This window comes from Schistocerca gregaria, chromosome 11 (genome assembly GCF_023897955.1).
Source record: "Schistocerca gregaria isolate iqSchGreg1 chromosome 11, iqSchGreg1.2, whole genome shotgun sequence".
Lineage (NCBI taxonomy): Eukaryota > Metazoa > Arthropoda > Insecta > Orthoptera > Acrididae > Schistocerca > Schistocerca gregaria.
In genome coordinates, this window is record NC_064930.1 from 63,972,806 (window position 1) to 63,991,169 (window position 18,364).

Sequence of the window (18,364 nt, forward strand, 5' to 3'; positions counted from 1 at the left end):
TGTATTCGTCACAATACTCACTATACTTACGAGGATAATGGAATTTAGTCGAATGAAGTCGGATGATGCTGAGGGAATTAGATTAGGAAATGAGACACTTAAAGTAGTAAAGGAGTTTTGCTATTTGGGGAGCAAAATAACTGATGATGGTCGAAGTAGAGAGGATATAAAATGTAGACTGGCAATGGCAAGCAAAGCGTTTCTGAAGAGGAGAAATTTGTTAACGTCGAGTATAGATTTAAGTGACAGGAATTCATTTCTGAAAGTATTTGTATGGAGTGTAGCCATGTATGAAAGTGAAACATGGACGATAAATAGTTTGGACAAGAAGGGAATAGAAACGTTTGAAATGTGGTGCTACAGAAGAATGCTGAAGATTAGATGGGTAGATCACATAACTAATGAGGTACTGAATAGGATTGGTGAGGAGTTTGTGGCACAATTTGACTGGAAGAAGGGATCGATTGGTAGGACATGTTCTGACGCATCAAGGGATCACCAATTTAGTATTGGAGGGCAGCGTGGAGGGTAAAAATCGTAGAGGGAGACCAAGAGACGAATACACTAAGCAGATTCAGGAGGAGGTAAGTTGCAGTAGGTACTGGGAGATGAGGCAGCTTGCACAGGATAGAGTAGCATGGAGAGTTGCATCAAACCAGTCTCAGGACTGAAGGCCACAACAACAACAAACTCATTATTTGTTCAGGATTATTTGTTGCTAAGAGGTCAAGATGCTATCGCAACCATTTACGCTTCGAGTGGGCTCATGAACTAATTGTTCAAAATAATTTTCTGAGAAAGCATTCAGTACAATTTCGGATGACGTTTTATGCCTGCCGCCGGCTTTAAACGTATAATTTTTCCAGTATATCGAGGGTACATTGAAGTCACCACCGACTATAATTGTATGAGCGGGTTACTTATTTGAGATGAGACTCAAGTTTTCTTTGAACTGTTCAGCAACTATATCTTCTGAGTCGGGGGTCGGTAAAACGATCCAATTAATAGTTTAGTCCGATTATCAGGTATAGCCTCTACCTATACCATTTCACATGAACTATCTACTTCAATTTCGCTACAAGGCAAACTGCCTCTGACAGCAATGAATACACCACCAGCAACTGCGCCAGACACTTGTCTTATATAGTGTCTGGCCCTTCAGTGTATAACCTCCGTACGTTCTCTTTCTGGACTACATGCCTGATTTTCGTGGTGTACTTTCAGAGCCGGAATCCTTTTTCTTTACTGTAACAATAGTAATAATAAGCGCCCACTGTGTGTGTTCACAAGAATTGGAAGCGGATTTCAACATTTTTCGACAGCTGATACTAGCTGTAAGCTTGCAGAACTCGCAGCAGTTGCAAGTTTGCTAAACTTACAACGGTCGTGCGTATATGTTTGATGGAGTTGCTTTTCAGTGGGAAATTAATTCATTATGCAGTGATTTCTGAGGAACTCATAATGTGAGAATTCACTGTTCTTGCGCATTGAAAAATGTATTGCATCAAAAGCGGATCTCATACTCCCCTACCATTTCAAGCGGGCATTGCATCAAAAGTGGACTCCGTATTTTCCTGCCAATTCAAGAGACCATTATACGCTTACTCCTTCAGGCTGTTATGGTTATATAACATTCACACGCGTAAATCGCCTGCGCGAGTTACCCACTGAGATATGAACGTGGTGTAACTGTCTATATACACTCCTGGAATTGAAATAAGAACACCGTGAATTCATTGTCCCAGGAACGGGAAACTTTATTGACACATTCCTGGGGTCAGATACATCACATGATCACACTGACAGAACCACAGGCACATAGACACAGGCAACAGAGCATGCACAATGTCGCCACTAGTACAGTGTATATCCACCTTTCGCAGCAATGCAGGCTGCTATTCTCCCATGGAGACGATCGTAGAGATGCTGGATGTAGTCCTGTGGAACGGCTTGCCATGCCATTTCCACCTGGCGCCTCAGTTGGACCAGCGTTCGTGCTGGACGTGCAGACCGCGTGAGACGACGCTTCATCCAGTCCCAAACATGCTCAATGGGGGACAGATCCGGAGATCTTGCTGGCCAGGGTAGTTGACTTACACCTTCTAGAGCACGTTGGGTGGCACGGGATACATGTGGACGTGCATTGTCCTGTTGGAACAGCAAGTTCCCTTGCCAGTCTAGGAATGGTAGAACGATGGGTTCGATGACGGTTTGGATCTATGGTGCACTATTCAGTGTCCCCTCGACGATCACCAGAGGTGTACGGCCAGTGTAGGAGATCGCTCCCCACACCATGATGCCGGGTGTTGGCCCTGTGTGCCTCGGTCGTATGCAGTCCTGATTGTGGCGCTCACCTGCACGGCGCCAAACACGCATACGACCATCATTGGCACCGAGGCAGAAGCGACTCTCATCGCTGAAGACGACACGTCACCATTCGTCCCTCCATTCACGCCTGTCGCGACACCACTGGAGGCGGGCTGCACGATGTTGGGGCGTGAGCGGAAGACGGCCTAACGGTGTGCGGGACCGCAGCCCAGCTTCATGGAGACGGTTGCGAATGGTCCTCGCCGATACCCCAGGAGCAACAGTGTCCCTAATTTGCTGGGAAGAGGCGGTGCGGTCCCCTACGGCACTGTGTAGGATCCTACGGTCTTGGCGTGCATCCGTGCGTCGCTGCGGTCCGGTCCCAGGTCGACGGGCACGTGCACCTTCCGCCGACCACTGGCGACAACATCGATGTACTGTGGAGACCTCACGCCCCACGTGTTGAGCAATTCGGCGGTACGTCCACCCGGCCTCCCGCATGCCCACTATACGCCCTCGCTCAAAGTCCGTCAACTGCACATACGGTTCACGTCCACGCTGTCGCGGCATGCTACCAGTGTTAAAGACTGCGATGGAGCTCCGTACGCCACGGCAAACTGGCTGACACTGACGGCGGCGGTGCACAAATGCTGCGCAGCTAGCGCCATTCGACGGCCAACACCGCGGTTCCTGGTGTGTCCGCTGTGCCGTGCGTGTGATCATTGCTTGTACAGCCCTCTCGCAGTGTCCGGAGCAAGTATGGTGGGTCTGACACACCGGTGTCAATGTGTTCTTTTTTCCATTTCCAGGAGTGTACATCTACAAAAGAAGGGGAATTATTCTACATTAGTGTCATATACTACAAAATAAGTACGTACTATGTATTATACAGATATTAACGTGCTTTTTCCAATTGATTTAAGAGGTAGCTATCAGTTCTCTCAGCGATGCGTTTCTATTCCATACAGAATTATAAAGCTCACATCGTACCTTGTCTGGCGCATATGGAGGTTGAGGCGTCATTACACTATTGTTTTTGGACAAAAGTTCACTAACGAGCAACGAAGTGTGAGCAGGTACATTATCATCCTGCAAAAGACATGACTGTTTCACCAAAAATACGGGCGTTTTTTTTCGGATTCCTTCAAGGAAATGTCGGTGAACTAGTAAGTACAGCGTGGTGCAAATAAAAGTGGCCCGGATGAGTGGATACAAGTGGACGTTAAAGTATGCATTTAACGGAGGAGGAAAAGACCCGCAGTTACTTCTAACAGGACAGAGGAACTGGCGAAAGTTGGAGCGCACAATCTTTACGCTTCACTGATTTGTTAGCAGAGGTCTGGCTGGTTGTAGCCCTAGCTGGCCAACCAAATCACTTGATCCGTCAGTGTGCAATCAGTTTCTGTGGGGAGCCCTCACGTCTAACCGGTATCGCCAGAACCTTCATAATGAAACTTCCTGGCAGATTAAAACTGTGTGCCGGACCGAGACTCGAACACGGGACTTTTGCCTATCGTGAGCAAGACCATTTGGAAAGGAAAGAAGTGACAAGGTGGCGAACTAGCAACAGTAATAGAGGAGACAAAAGCAGAAAATAAACATGAAGTCTATTCCTGTGATTCTTCCACGCTTTCCTGATTTTCTAAATTGTTAGCAGCATTGAGTTCATGATATAATGTGTGATACCTAGGGGCTATAATACCCTTATAGCATAAATGTACAAGATCTTTTTTCTTTTCTTTACTTCTGCACAGAGGACTGTCATATGCGTGGCACAGAGTATTTATTGTCTTCAGGTCCTGAATTCGAAGAATTTCGTAGGCCAGGTCTTTTCTCGGTGTGCAAAACTCGAAAGTCACGATCATCGTAGGAATGGTTGAAAAACATCATGTAAGGCTGATCTTTCCTTTATTGCATCCAAACAATCTTAAGCCGTTTCACCGCTTCTCCGTTCTCAGCATTTTAACCTATTCTCAATCATTATCTTCTGAAGCTGGTTGAAATCTAAAATTTGAGTGTTATCCATTTATGTCACTCTGTACTTGTTGGAGATCATTCTTACAGTTGCATACCAGCCAATCGGATAAAAAAGATCCATATGTTTACTTTTTCTTTCGATGCTCGCATGCACATTTCTGAATGTCCGCGCTCAAAAAAGCATTGGTCGATAGCGGAAATGTCCAGTGTATTCACTGCATGCAAACACGCGGTGCTCATGTTGGCATTCCTGTTCTGGCCCCCATATGTATCAGAAAACAAAGTTATCGGTTTTCCCTGTGCATAATTTTTCAAAAAATCCCACAGACATGAAGCCACCTCTGTGGACCACCTCTTTGCTGTTGTCTCGTCCCACATGAGCAAACGGTTTTCTTTTCTCCTACACTAAGAACTGTGAGATTGTACACGGGGAGCCTTCTTTTATACAATGCTGCCTTTGCATTAATTTTAGGGCAGTAAAGACAGCTTGTAAATCAAATTCAGCTAGCAAAGATTCGCCTTTTGTCGCCCTTTCTTTCTCAATGTTCTTAAATTCCCTTGCCATCTCTTTCGTTTTCAAATGGTTATAACGGTACAGCCTCCCCCAAACTCATATGTAATGTCCGATACCACTTTTTTTTAATATGCATCCGGATAGTTACTGGACAATTCAGTGCTTCCTAAGACCATGTATATGTGTCTTTATATGTATCAATCTGTCCTATTTGATAAAAAAAACTAGATATTCATTGCGAAGGCAACTGGAATGTTCTGGAAGGACGTGCATTGTTGTAATTATTGTTGTCATTGATACAATTATGTATACTAAATTAAGTAACTAATCAAGAAATTGAAGTAATTTCCTTAGAAATAAATTACTAGAGACTGCAGAGATGTTAGCATGAAGAATTAATGCTTCTAATTAACATAATGGTAATCTAAAAATGAAGTAACAGACGACGTTACTATCTTGAGAAACTGCTTAAAAGTTCTTACCAAGCCATGTATTTCCAGATGTTATCCATTTTTGTGTCCTCCACTGTAATTAGTATTCTTTGTAATTACATTTCTAATCAACTCTCCAATAGTTCACACCTCACAGTTTTCCACTTTCCAGAATTTGAGGCCTTATTTGTGCATTTAATGTATGTAATCGGATAAAACACTAGCTCCGTACCACAATTGAATATTAGTAACCAAATCCAAACTGTAAATAATTACGTAACAAAAATAGTACGAGAGACATTATTGTAATTAAAGTTCAGAATTATTTTCTTATGGAATATTGTATTTTACACCTTGTTTGGCTGTAACATCAGTTTCTTTACGTTTTGTAAATTTTCATTGTAACACAAAAATTGTACAAAATTAATAATGCTTTATTTTGGAAGTTACTGTTAGAATTCTATATTTAACGATGCAGCGATTCTGCGATGCTGCGGGGAGGCAGTTTTGAAGTTACTTTTGGAAGTCAAAGAGATCAGTGAAGTCTGTCCGTGTTTTGTTTCACTTGACGAGTGTGCGGTTCGGGTGTCAATTAATGTGAGTAAATTTTGTGAAGCATGAAAATTTCGCATTCACTCACCAGTGGGCCAGGCAGAAGAAACTTAAGTTCGTAACATTCAATATGAATCGTTACATGGTGTTGCCTACGATAAGCAAAGGTCCTCTGTTCGAGCCTCGGTCTGGCTCACAGTTTTAATCTGCCAGGAAGTTTCGCCGTGAGGGTTGTTGCAGTACACGTTAGGCGTGAGGGCTCCCCACGGACACTAATTCCACGCTGAGAGATCAGATTTTCTGGATGGCAAGCTAGGGCCACGACGGGACTGGCCTCTGCTAACAAATCAGTCTTTTTTGTTGTTGTTGTTGTGGTGTTCAGTGCAGAGTCTGGTTTGATGCAGCTCTCCATGCTACTCTATCCTGTGCCAGCTTCTTCATCTCCCAGTACCTACTGCAGCCTACACCCTTCTGAATCTGTTTAGTGTAGTCATCTCTTGGTCTCCCTCTACGATTTTTGCCCTCCACGCTGCCCTCCAATGGTAAATTTGTGATCCCTTGATGCCTCAGAACATGTTCTACCAACCTGTCACTTCTTCTACATCTACATCTACATCCATACTCCGCAAGCCACCTGACGGTGTGTGGCGGAGGGTACCCTGAGTAAATCTATCGGTTCTCCCTGCTATTCCAGTCTCGTATTGTACGTGGAAAGAAGGATTGTCGGTATGCTTCTGTGTGGGCTCTAATTGATTTTATCCTCATGGTCTCTTCGCGAGATATACGTAGGAGGGAGCAATATACTGCTTGACTCTTCGGTGAAGGTATGGTCTCGAAACTTTAACAAAAGCCCGTACCGAGCTACTGAGCGTCTCTCCTGCAGAGTCTTCCACTGGAGTTTATCTATCATCTCCGTAACGCTTTCGCGATTACTAAATGATCCTGTAACAAAGCGCGCTGCTCGCCGTTGTATCTTCTCTATCTCTTCTATCAACCCTACCTGGTGCGGATCCCACACTGCTGAGCAGTATTCAAGCATTGGGCGAACAAGCGTACTGTAACCTACTTCCTTTGTTGTCGGATTGCATTTCCTTAGGATTCTTCCAATGAATCTCAGTCTGGCATCTGCTTTACCGACGATCAACTTTATATGATCATTCCATTTTAAATCACTCCTAATGCGTACTCCCAGATAATTTATGGAATTAACTGCTTCCATTTGCTGACCTGCTATTGTGTAGCTAAATGATAAGGGACCTATCTTTCTATGTATTCGCATCACATTACACTTGTCTACATTGAGATTCAATTGCCATTCCCTGCACCATGCGTCAATTCGCTGCAGATCCTCCTGCATTTCAGTACAATTTTCCATTGTTACAACCTCTCGATACACCACAGCATCATCTGCAAAAAGCCTCAGTGAACTTCCGATGTCATCCACCAGGTCATTTATGTATATTGTGAATAGCAACGGTCCTATGACACTCCCCTGCGGCACACCTGAAATCACTCTTACTTCGGAAGACTTCTCTCCATTGAGAATGACATGCTGCGTTCTGTTATCTAGGAACTCCTCAATCCAATCACGCAATTGATCTGATAGTCCATATGCTCTTACTTTGTTCATTAAACGACTGTGGGGAACTGTGTCAAACGCCTTGCGGAAGTCAAGAAACACGGCATCTACCTGTGAACCCGTGTCTAAGGCCCTCTGAGTCTCGTGGACGAATAGCACGAGCTGGGTTTCACACGACCGTCTTTTTCGAAACCCATGCTGATTCCTACAGAGTAGATTTCTGGTCTCCAGAAAAGACATTATACTCTTCTTGTCAAGTTGTGCCACAAACTCCTCTTCTCCCCAATTCTGTTCAATACCTCCTCATTAGTTATATGATCTACCCATCTAATATTTAGCATTCTTCTGTAGCACCACATTTCGAAAGCTGGTATTCTCTTCTTGTCTAAACTATTTATCGTCCACGTTTCACTTCCATACATGGCTACATTCGATACAAATACTTTCAGGAACGGCTTCCTGACAGTTAAGTGTACACTATAGGTTAACAATTTTCTCTTCTTCAGAAACCCTTTCCTTGCCATTGCCAGTCTACATTTTATATCCTCTCTACTTCGACCATCATCAGTTATTTTGCTCCCCAAATAGCAGAACTCCTTTACTACTTTAAGTGCCTCATTTCCTAATCTAACTCCCCTGAGCATCACCCGACGTAATTCGACTACACTTGGAACAGCAGTTGAACGGAGAGGACAGTGTCCTGAAAGGAAGATATAAGATGAACATAAACAAATCAGTCAGGTGTGAAGATTGTGTGCTCCAACGTTCGCCAGTTACTCCGTCCTGTTGGAATTAACTGCGGGTCTTTTCCTCCTCCGTTAAATGCGTACTTTAAGGTCCATTCGTATCCACTTCATTTCCACCACCCTGTACTTGCTAGTTCAATAACATTTTGCAGGACAATCATGTCTTTTGCTAGATGATAATGTACCTGCTCATACTTCGTTGCTCACTGTTGAAATTTTCGCCAGAAACAATAGTGTAATGATGTGTCAGCCTCCACATGCGCCAGACATGGCACGATGTGAGCATTACAAGTCTAGGTGGAATAGAAACAGTTCGCTGAGAGCGTTCTTAGCTACCCCGAAGATCAATTTCGAGAAATTTTTTTGTGGTTGGAAAAAGCGCTATAGTAGCTGTATAGTATGTAGTACGGACTTCTTTTGTAGTATATGACACTGATGTAGAATTATTCCTATTCTTTTGTAGATGTATATAGCAAGAATTAAAGCAGGTTCATATCTCAGTGGGTAATTCGCGCAGGCGATTTACGTTTGTGAATGTTATATATAAGTTCAAGTAAAACAGCTGTAATGGGTAAGAGTGCAATCGTCGCTCGAAATAACAGGCGAATGTTTAGTCCGCGTTGCAATACGTTCCGCGTCTGGGGAAGAACAGTCACTGCTCACAATATAAATTACTCAGAAATCCTCAAATATAAAGGCAGCCTCACAGTGAAAAGCAACTCCATCTAACAAAATCGCCCCACTGCTGTAAGTTCAGCGAACTTGGCAAGTGTTGGAAGTTTTGCAAGCTTACAACTAGTATCAGCTGTCGCTAAATATTGACAACCGTTCAAACACTTACGAACACACACAACGGGCATCTTCAACTTTTTAGTCCTGTCTTCCTCAGTTGCGTGTAATATTACGGTATATTGATAATTTTTACTTATGGACCGTCTGACAGCAACTGAATAAAACAGGTTGCGTGGACAATTTCTTAGATATTACGCTCCTGTTGCATTTTTGGTGTTGTTCTCCTTCTTATGAACGCCAATTTGCGGTTTTTTCCACAGCACTCTGCACTAAACGCTTGTTTTAATGCAATGTTTTGGTTTCTGCCAAAACTGCAACAATATCATCTAGCAAAAGACATGATTGTCTCGCCATATGTTATTGAACTAGTGAGTACAGGGTGGTGGAAATGAAAGTGGCCCGGAGAAGTGGATACGAATGGACGTTAAAGTATGCATTTAACGTAATATGCAAGAAATTGTCCACGCAACCTGCCACTGATGATGCCTTGCTGAAAATAAAGGCGAAATGCGTGTGGCACTAAATTTGTGTTTTATTCAGTTGCTGTCAGACGGTCCATAAGTAAAAATTATCAATATGCCGTAACACAGCATGGGCGTTTATTATTATCATTATTATTATTATTATTATTATTATTACTGTTAGACTACAGTAAAGAACATGAATTCTGGCTGTGAAGGTACACCACGAAACTCGAGCATGTAGTCCAGAAAGTTTTTGTTGCAGAGAGAAACGCACTGAAGCGCCAAAGACACTGCTTTAGGCGTGCGTATTCAAATACAGAGATATATAAACAGGCAGAATACGGCGCCGCGGTCGGCAGCGCCTATATAAGACAATGGTTGTGCAGGTGATCAAGATTTAAGTGAATGTGGAGTGATAGTCTCCGAGGTAGCGATGAAGTGGGGATTTTCCCATACGACCATTTTACGAGTGTGCCATGAATATCAGGAATCCGGTAACACATCAAATCTCCGACATCGATGCTACCGGAAAAAGATCGTGCAATAACGGGGCCAACGACGGCTGAAAAAAGTGGTTCAAACGGCTCTGAGCACTATGGGACTTAACATCTATGGTCATCAGAACTACTTAAACCTAACTAACCTAAGCACAGCGCACAACACCTAGTCATCACGAGGCAGAGAAAATCCCTGACCCCACCGGGAATCGAACCCGGGCGTGGGAAGCGAGAACGCTACCGCACGACCACGAGATGCGGGCGACGACGGCTGAAGAGAGTCGTTCAGCGTGATAGAAGTGCAACCCTTCAGCTACATTGCTGCAGATTTGAGTGCTGGGGTATCTACAAGTGTCAGCGTGCGAACCATTCAACGAAACATCAGCGATATAAAGGAGTTTTGCTATTTCGTGAGCAAAATAACTGATGATGTTCGTAGTAGAGAGGATATAAAATGTAGACTGGCAATGGCAAGGAAAGCGTTCCTGAAGAAGAAAAAATTGTTGACATTGAGTATAGATTTAAATGTCAGGAAGTCGTTTATGAAAGTATTTGTATGGAGTGTAGCCGTGTATGGAAGTGAAACATGGAAGATAAATAGCTTAGAGTAGAAGAGAATAGAAGTTTTCGAAATGTGGTGGTGCAGAAGAATGCTGAAGATTAGATGGGTAGATCACGTAAGTAATGAGGAGGTATTGAATAGGATTGGGGAGAAGAGAAGATTGTGGCACAACTTGAGTATAAGAAGGGATCGGTTGGTGGGACATGTTCTGAGGCATTAAGGGATCACGAATTTAGTACTAGAGGGCAGCGTGGAGGGTAAAAATCGTAGAGGGAGACCAAGAAATGAGTACACTAAGCAGATTCAGAAGGATATAGGTTGCAGTAGGTACTGGGAGATGAAGAAGCTTGCACAGGATATAGTAGCATGGAGAGCTGCATCAAACCAGTCTCAGGAGTGAAAACAACAACAACAACAACAACAACAACAACAACAACATGGGCTTTCGTGTACTGCACGACACAAAGCTTTACGCCTCGTCTGGGCCGGTCAACACTGACGTTGGACTGTTGATGACTGGAAACATGTTGCCTGGTCGGACGAGTCTCTTTCCAAATTGTATCGGGCGGATGGACGTGTACGGGTATGTAGACAACCTCATGAGTCCGAGGACGCTGCATGTCAGCAGGGGACTGTTGAAGCTGGTGGAGGCTCTGTAATGGTGTGGGGCGTGTGCAGTTGAAGTGATATGGGACCCCTGATACGTCTAGAAAGACTCAGACAGGTGAGACGTACGTAAGCATCCTGTCTGATCACGTGCATCCACTCATGTCCATTGGGCATTCCTTCGCACGTGGGCAATTCCAGCAGGACAATGCGACACCCTACACGTCCAGGGGAGGCTCTGTAATGGTGTGGGGCGTGTGCAGTTAGAGTGATATGGGGATCCTGATACGTCTAGAAAGACTGACAGGTGACAGGTATGTAATCACGCTGTCTGGTCACCTGTATCCATTCGTGTCCTTTGTGCTTTCCGACGGACTTGCGCAGTTCCAGCAGGACAATGTGACACGCCAAACGGCCAGAATTTCTACAGAATGGCTCCAGGAACACTATACAGAGTTTAAACACTTCCTGTGGCCACCAAACTCCCCAGACACGAACATCATTGAGTATATCTGGGATGCCGTGCAACGTGCTGTCCAGAAGAGATCTCCACCCCCTCGTACTCTTACGGATTTACGGACAGCCTTGCAGGATTCATGGTGTCAGTTCCCTCCAGCAGTACTTCAGACATTAGTTGAGTCCATGCCACGTCGTGTTGCGACACCTCTGCGTGCTCGTGGGGGCCTACACGGTATTAGATAGGTGTACCAGTTTGTTTGGCTCTTCAATGTAATTAGGTATTGCAGGTATATTTAATGTAGGCAAGGTTTCAAGAATTTTGTCGGTAACATGTGTACAATTCGAAGAACTCTTGAGCATAGTAGCACCAGATATTCAACGGAAAGACGAATTTTAGAGCTGCAGAACAGCTTATTATAAACCTTCGATATTTGGCAAAAGGTGACATTTGTACAAGTTTAATGTAGGCCTAGTCTCATCGAATATCACTGGGCAAGATTAATGAAACGTCATTTAGAGTGGGCTGGATTATCGTGAATCTACTCCAGGATTTTGTAAAAGTACTCTGGGGTCGCCATTTTACAATCGCAAGAACGAATCAATGCAGACGAGATGGCAGTGCGGATGCACCATTCACCCAACTCTGCCGTGTTTTTGCTTACTGCTGTCTTTTGTAAACTTACTAACTTATAGAAAGCAAAAATATAATTAATCAGACAATAATTAAAAAGGAACATTATCCTTGCGACACAAGTATCTACTTCCTCACCACTTGGAGCGCTTGTGTCGCTCCAGCTGTCAAACGGTAATAACTCTTACACCAGAGATTGTCGTGACTGTATTTATTAGAATGTCGTGAGTACATAATGTTTTGAATAGGAACCTCTGATGTGCGTACTGTAATACCTTCGGTACACACCCCATCAGATTATTTGACTTGTTGCTCTAACGAAGTAGGCGAGTGTCAGCAACACGTCTCGTGGTCTTATCGTGGCGTGTTTATCTTCTGCCATTAGGTCAGATGATAGAAATGCCACTTGCACGCTTAGAGTAGCAGATTGACGGTCACCAACTTTAAACTGAACTTGATTAATTTTCACACACATTTATTAAAATAATAAAAAAACATAGACATTACGTAACTTTATTCTGGACGCTGTTGACAATTGACAATCCAATGTTCCTTTGGTATTGGTACGTTAATCTTATTCTCACATGTCTCTGATAGTTGACAAAGTGTCTATTCATTTATCTGCATGGCTATGTACAGGAATATGGTAATCTTATTAGGCGCAGACTGAAATTTGAATATAGACTGGCACAGACAAATGCAGACTAATGCATACTGACTAATCAGAGGTCTGTACACTTGTTATAATACCTCGAGTGTTCAGGTATCACTGCGTGAGTGTGATACGCAGGGAGAAAAGGTTTTACGTTAGCAGCAATCTCACTGGCTGCGTTACGCGGATCGGCGGAAGCAGAATTTGGTCCGTCTCTGAGGCAGCGCCACCTCGTAGAGCGGAGACGGACGAGCGCTGCCCCTGTGCTGTTGTGCTTAGCGGGGCGCGCTCTAGTGGGAGAGTTGTGTACGCGCTAACTATGCGGAACTATGTACACAACATATGTACAAGATTCTTTACAGTTCAGCATTTTCTTAACTCCTTTCACGCTTACATCTTAACATCAGACATTTAACACGTTAACTCATTTGTAAAGTAATCAGACGTCTGACACTGTTTTGTATTTGGGAGTGCGATTCCTTAAAGAAACGAAGCTGGGTTCTTCTAATGGTAATTCCGTAAAATGCTAAATAGGTGTGAATGTTATTCTTGGATTTATTAAGGAGACAGTAATTTGAGTGCTATTTGTGCTGCAGAAGTCACTTGCCTATACCGTCTTTCTGAACTTAAGTACTAATTGAAGGGGAAAAACTGTCTTCTGCTAACCATTTTCATGCAAAGTACAGAGAAGTGTCCAAAAGGTCAGGAACAGCATCAGTGTATAATTCATGGTTTTATAAGCGCCTAGAATCGACGATTTTATATTTCGCCCAACATTATGCTCTGAATATTTTTATGTACCCTATGAGGGTCAGGCAACTTGTACAAATATTTTACCAGCAACTCAAGGCGGTAATATGACGTTTCTAAAATATTATTAAGCAGTCTTATTTTGTAGCCAGTGTCTATGCCTGAGATAGAACCTAATTTTAGTTTTTTTGTAAATATTTTTATTTTAATCTTAGTGTGTTAAAGAAATAAATTTTTAAGTAAAATAACTTTATAAATAAAGTTTAGTTTCAACTTATAAAAAAATACCTCCATCACAACCTGTATTTTCCGATTAAATTACAAATTAATCGAATATACATCTAATCGAATGTGTAGGCTATGATATAATCCGTCGTTTCCAATAGCTTTTATCTACACTGGTGTCCAAAATTGAAGCAACAAACCGCTATTTCCCCGTGTTTACCTCACGATACAGGCGTACAAACTGTCAACCGATGTCCGTACTATCGTTTTCTGCACAGAAGATGGCATTTCAGTCACCGGAGAAACCACGGCAACGATGACGTCAGGTTACCTACCTGACGGGGTACTGTTTGCCAGATAGTATCACACCCACAATCGCTGTGTACACAGTCACAGACGGAGCAGTATGGCAGAGAAGACGCCTAGCAGACTCTCTGCTTTGCGAGTCAGCAGCTCGTGCTCGTGCTGTAGCGTTCTCGCTCCCCGCGCGCGGGTTCCCGGGTTCGTTTCCCGGCGGGGCCACGGATTTTCTCTGTCTCTTGATGACTGAGTGTTGTGTGATGTCCTAAGGTTAGTTAGGTTTGAGTAGTTCTAAGTTCTAGGGGACTGATGACCGTAGATGTTACGTCCCATAGTACTCAGAGCCATTTAAAATTTCTGTCTACTGTGGAGAGCCATAGGTTAGTTAGGTTTGAGTAGTTCTAAGTTCTAGGGGACTGATGACCGTAGATGTTAAGTCCCATAGTGCTCAGAGCCATTTAAAATTTCTGTCTACTGTGGAGAGCCATAGGAAGAACGGAAGCAGGAGAGTTGCAAACTTATTGAGGCCGGATGGCTCAGCGTGAATTGTTCTGTTGTTTCTCGGATGTGACGGCAGTTCATGGAGACGGAAACTGTATCCCCAAGACCAGAAAAGGGCCGACCACGTGTAACATCAGAAAGTAAGGACCGTTATTTGGTAGTAACGGCAAGCAACTGGCATTGGCCCTCGGAGCGTCAACTGGACGTGCTGACTGCTACGGTCGCAGGTTCGAATCCTGCCTCGGGCACGGATGTGTGTGATGTCCTTAGGTTAGTTAGGTTTAAGTAGTTCTAAGTTCTAGGGGACTGATGACCACAGATGTTGAGTCCCATAGTACTCAGAGCCATTTGAACCATTTTTTTGGACGTGCTGTATCGAGACAAACGATGAAGAGAAGTCTTCCAGAGAGTGGTATTTGTTGTTGGAGACCTGTTGCATGTTTATCTCCAACATGCCTTCACCCCCCCCCCCTTCCTCCGTTGGATGTGCGTGTTGTCCTTAGCGTAAGTTAGATTAAGTGTGTAAGCCTAGGCACCGATGGCATCAGCAGTTTGGTCCCATAGTCATTACCACAAATGTCCAATGGATGACATGTCTTCAGAGAAGGAAACGTCTAGAGTGGAGCTGTCAATATGCCACCTGAACAGTCGAAGAGAGGGCATACGTTCTTTTCACAGGTGAGTCCCGATTTGGTCTCCACAGTCATTCTCAAAGGATTCTCATCTGGAGGGAGTGTGGAACACAGTTTTGGGACTCAAACATCGTGGAAAGATCCAGGGGGATGCATAATGGTGTAGGCAGGGATCTTGGGAGCTGGCAGATTTTTTTATTTATTTTTTATTTTTTGGGGAACGGAAGATATTGCACGCGTGGCGTAGCCTGCCCGCTCTAACGATTTGGATTCCGTGGAGCAGGAGTCTTTTTAGTCCGCAGGTCACATTGACTCCTCCACGAAGTCATAAGGGCCAAGATCTACCTAGTGGGATTAAAGCACCCTAGCACTCCATGATCACCGTACTGTGAGGCTAAAGGAAAGATGAAATCGCAAAAATCTAAGGTTGTCGGAATAGCTAGCACTGAAACGAACCACGATTTTTATTTAATTACATAATTTTGATTGTTGGACGTACCTGACCGGAATTCTGGCGTATTTTGTTCTCGCGGATTTCGCCGACAAAAAAGTATGTCACTGCACATTCTGTATGTAGTTTACAACGTAATCAAAAGAAAGTGAAACCTCGCTTAAGAAGCATCTTCCATAACGATTTATTGCTAACGCTGGTCGCCGAAGCGGCGTCCACTTGAAAGACTTGAACCAGGCTCGTGAGTAAAATAAAATGCAAAGAATTCTTTTACTTAAATGTTTTCGCCAAACTAGTCTGTTAACCGTTTTTTTTTATTATTTTTTTTTTTACTATCGCACGGACAATGGTCTGCCTGTTTATCGCGGATAGGCACAAGTTTAACCATGACCTTTCGCTTTGTAACGATAGAGCTCCGACAATGCCGCGGTGTATTGGTCACGATAGGCCTGGAAACTCAGTTGTTGGCAGTATGGGTCATCATCATCATCAGTCATCTGCTATATTAGCATGTCCTTTGCCTCTCCATTTTCTGCGATGCACTGCTTCCTTCCTAAGGGTGCTGTATGTCGTACCATTATGTCATCCAGTATCTGGAACCTTTTCCTTCCTCGCTTTCCTTCTCCCTTCTACATAACAGTACAGGCACCACCTCCAACATTTGGCGGGCCGTTTACCGGGGATGTCCGGCCAGCTGACGCGGGCCGGTTTTCCCTGACCTCGCGGGCCGTGGAGCATGTCTGGGATGCACTAGCGACAGCGTTGCATCGCATCAACATTCCCCAACCACTCTTCAGTACTCGCCAGCAGCTCTGCACGAAGAATGAGCGTTATTGCCTCAGCATGACATTGATGATACGGAGATGGTATCTGTCCGAGGGAACAGATACCATCGGTGACCGTGCAGCCCTCTTAGAATGAATAGAATGCAATGATAATCAAATCAAGACCGTAAGCTGCCGACAGGCGTTGATAGGTCAACGGCGACAGTTGAAAATGTGTGCCCCGACCGGGAATCGAACCCAGGATCTCCTGCTTACACGGCAGACGCTCTATCCACCGAGGGCACAGAAGATAGTGTGACTTGCTATCTCCGCGTGAGACCCACATTCCCAACTTAATGTCCACACACTACATTTGAAGTGCCCCAGCCCATTACACTCAATACTCGCGGCAGACAATCTTACCGAGTCCCGTAAGAGTTTGGGCAATGAGTGTGCATCCAGCACAGAGGAAGAAGGTCAATGACCGGTTAGCCTTAACTATATGAAGATAGTATCTGTTCTTTTGGACATGACCGAACATCAAGTTGGAAATCTGGGTCTCACGGGAAGCGTGCAAGGGAGAAATCCCTGCAGTCGCGCTATCCTCTGTGTCCTCGGTGGCTCTGATGGATACAGCGTCTCCCGTGTAAGCAGGATCCCAACTGCCCCATTGACTTCTACCAACGCCTGTCGACAGCTTGTTGTTGTTGTTGTTGTTGTTGTTGTTGTTGTTGTTGTTGTTGTTGTCTTCAGTCCTGAGACTGGTTTGATGCAGCTCTCCATGCTACTCTATCCTGTGCAAGCTTCTTCATCTCCCAGTACCTACTGCAACCTACATCCTTCTGAATCTGCTTAGTGTACTCATCTCTCGGTCTCCCTCTACGATTTTTACCCACCACGCTGCCCTGTAACGCTAAATTTGTGATCCCTTGATGCCTCAAAACATGTCCTACCAACCGATCCCTTCTTCTAGTCAAGTTGTGCCACAAACTTCTCTTCTCCCCAATCCTATTCAATACCTCCTCATTAGTTACGTGATCTATCCACCTTATCTTCAGTATTCTTCTGTAGCACCACATTTCGAAAGCTTCTATTCTCTTCTTGTCCAAAGTAGTTATTGTCCATGTTTCACTTCCATACATGGCTACACTCCAAACAAATACTTTCAGAAACGACTTCCTGATACATAAATCTATATTCGATGTTAACAAATTTCTCTTCTTCAGAAACGCTTTCCTTGCCATTGCCAGTCTACATTTTATATCCTCTCTACTTCGACCATCATCAGTTATTTTACTTCCTAAATAGCAAAACTCCTTTACTACTTGAAGTGTCTCATTTCCTAATCTAATTCCCTCAGCATCACCCGATTTAATTTGACTACATTCCATTACCCTCGTTTTGCTTTTGTTGTCGACAGCTTAGGGTCTTGATTTATCATTTCATGACACTGATGACGTTATTGACAGCATGCTCCGTATTTGACAGGACGACGATTCAATTCCGCGTCCGGCCATCCTGATTTAGGTTTTCCGTGATTTCCCTAAATCGCTCCAGGCAAATGCCGGGATGGTTCCTTTTTAAAGGGCACGGCTGAGTTCCTTCCCCGTCCTTCCCTAATACGATGAGACTGATGACCTCGCTCTCTGGTCTCCTTCCCCAAACAACCCAAACGCCCGAATTTATCAGGCCTGTATTGCTGCCAGAGGTGGTCACACCCCATACTGGGCATGTTAACCAGCCGTTGGAGCGTCTGCACAAATCTGTTAAGTTGGAAAAAAAGCAACCGAAGAACGTTTTCGTCTATTGTTGTCCATGTTACAGTTGTTAACGTTTTGTACTCTATACATTGTTTCTACTTTGCTATCATCTGTTTACACTATTTTGATGCAGAAACAAAAGCTGCCATGCAAAATTTCCAATTGTTGCTTTAATTTTGGCTACCAGTCTATTAGTTTGGTACATCAGTTTG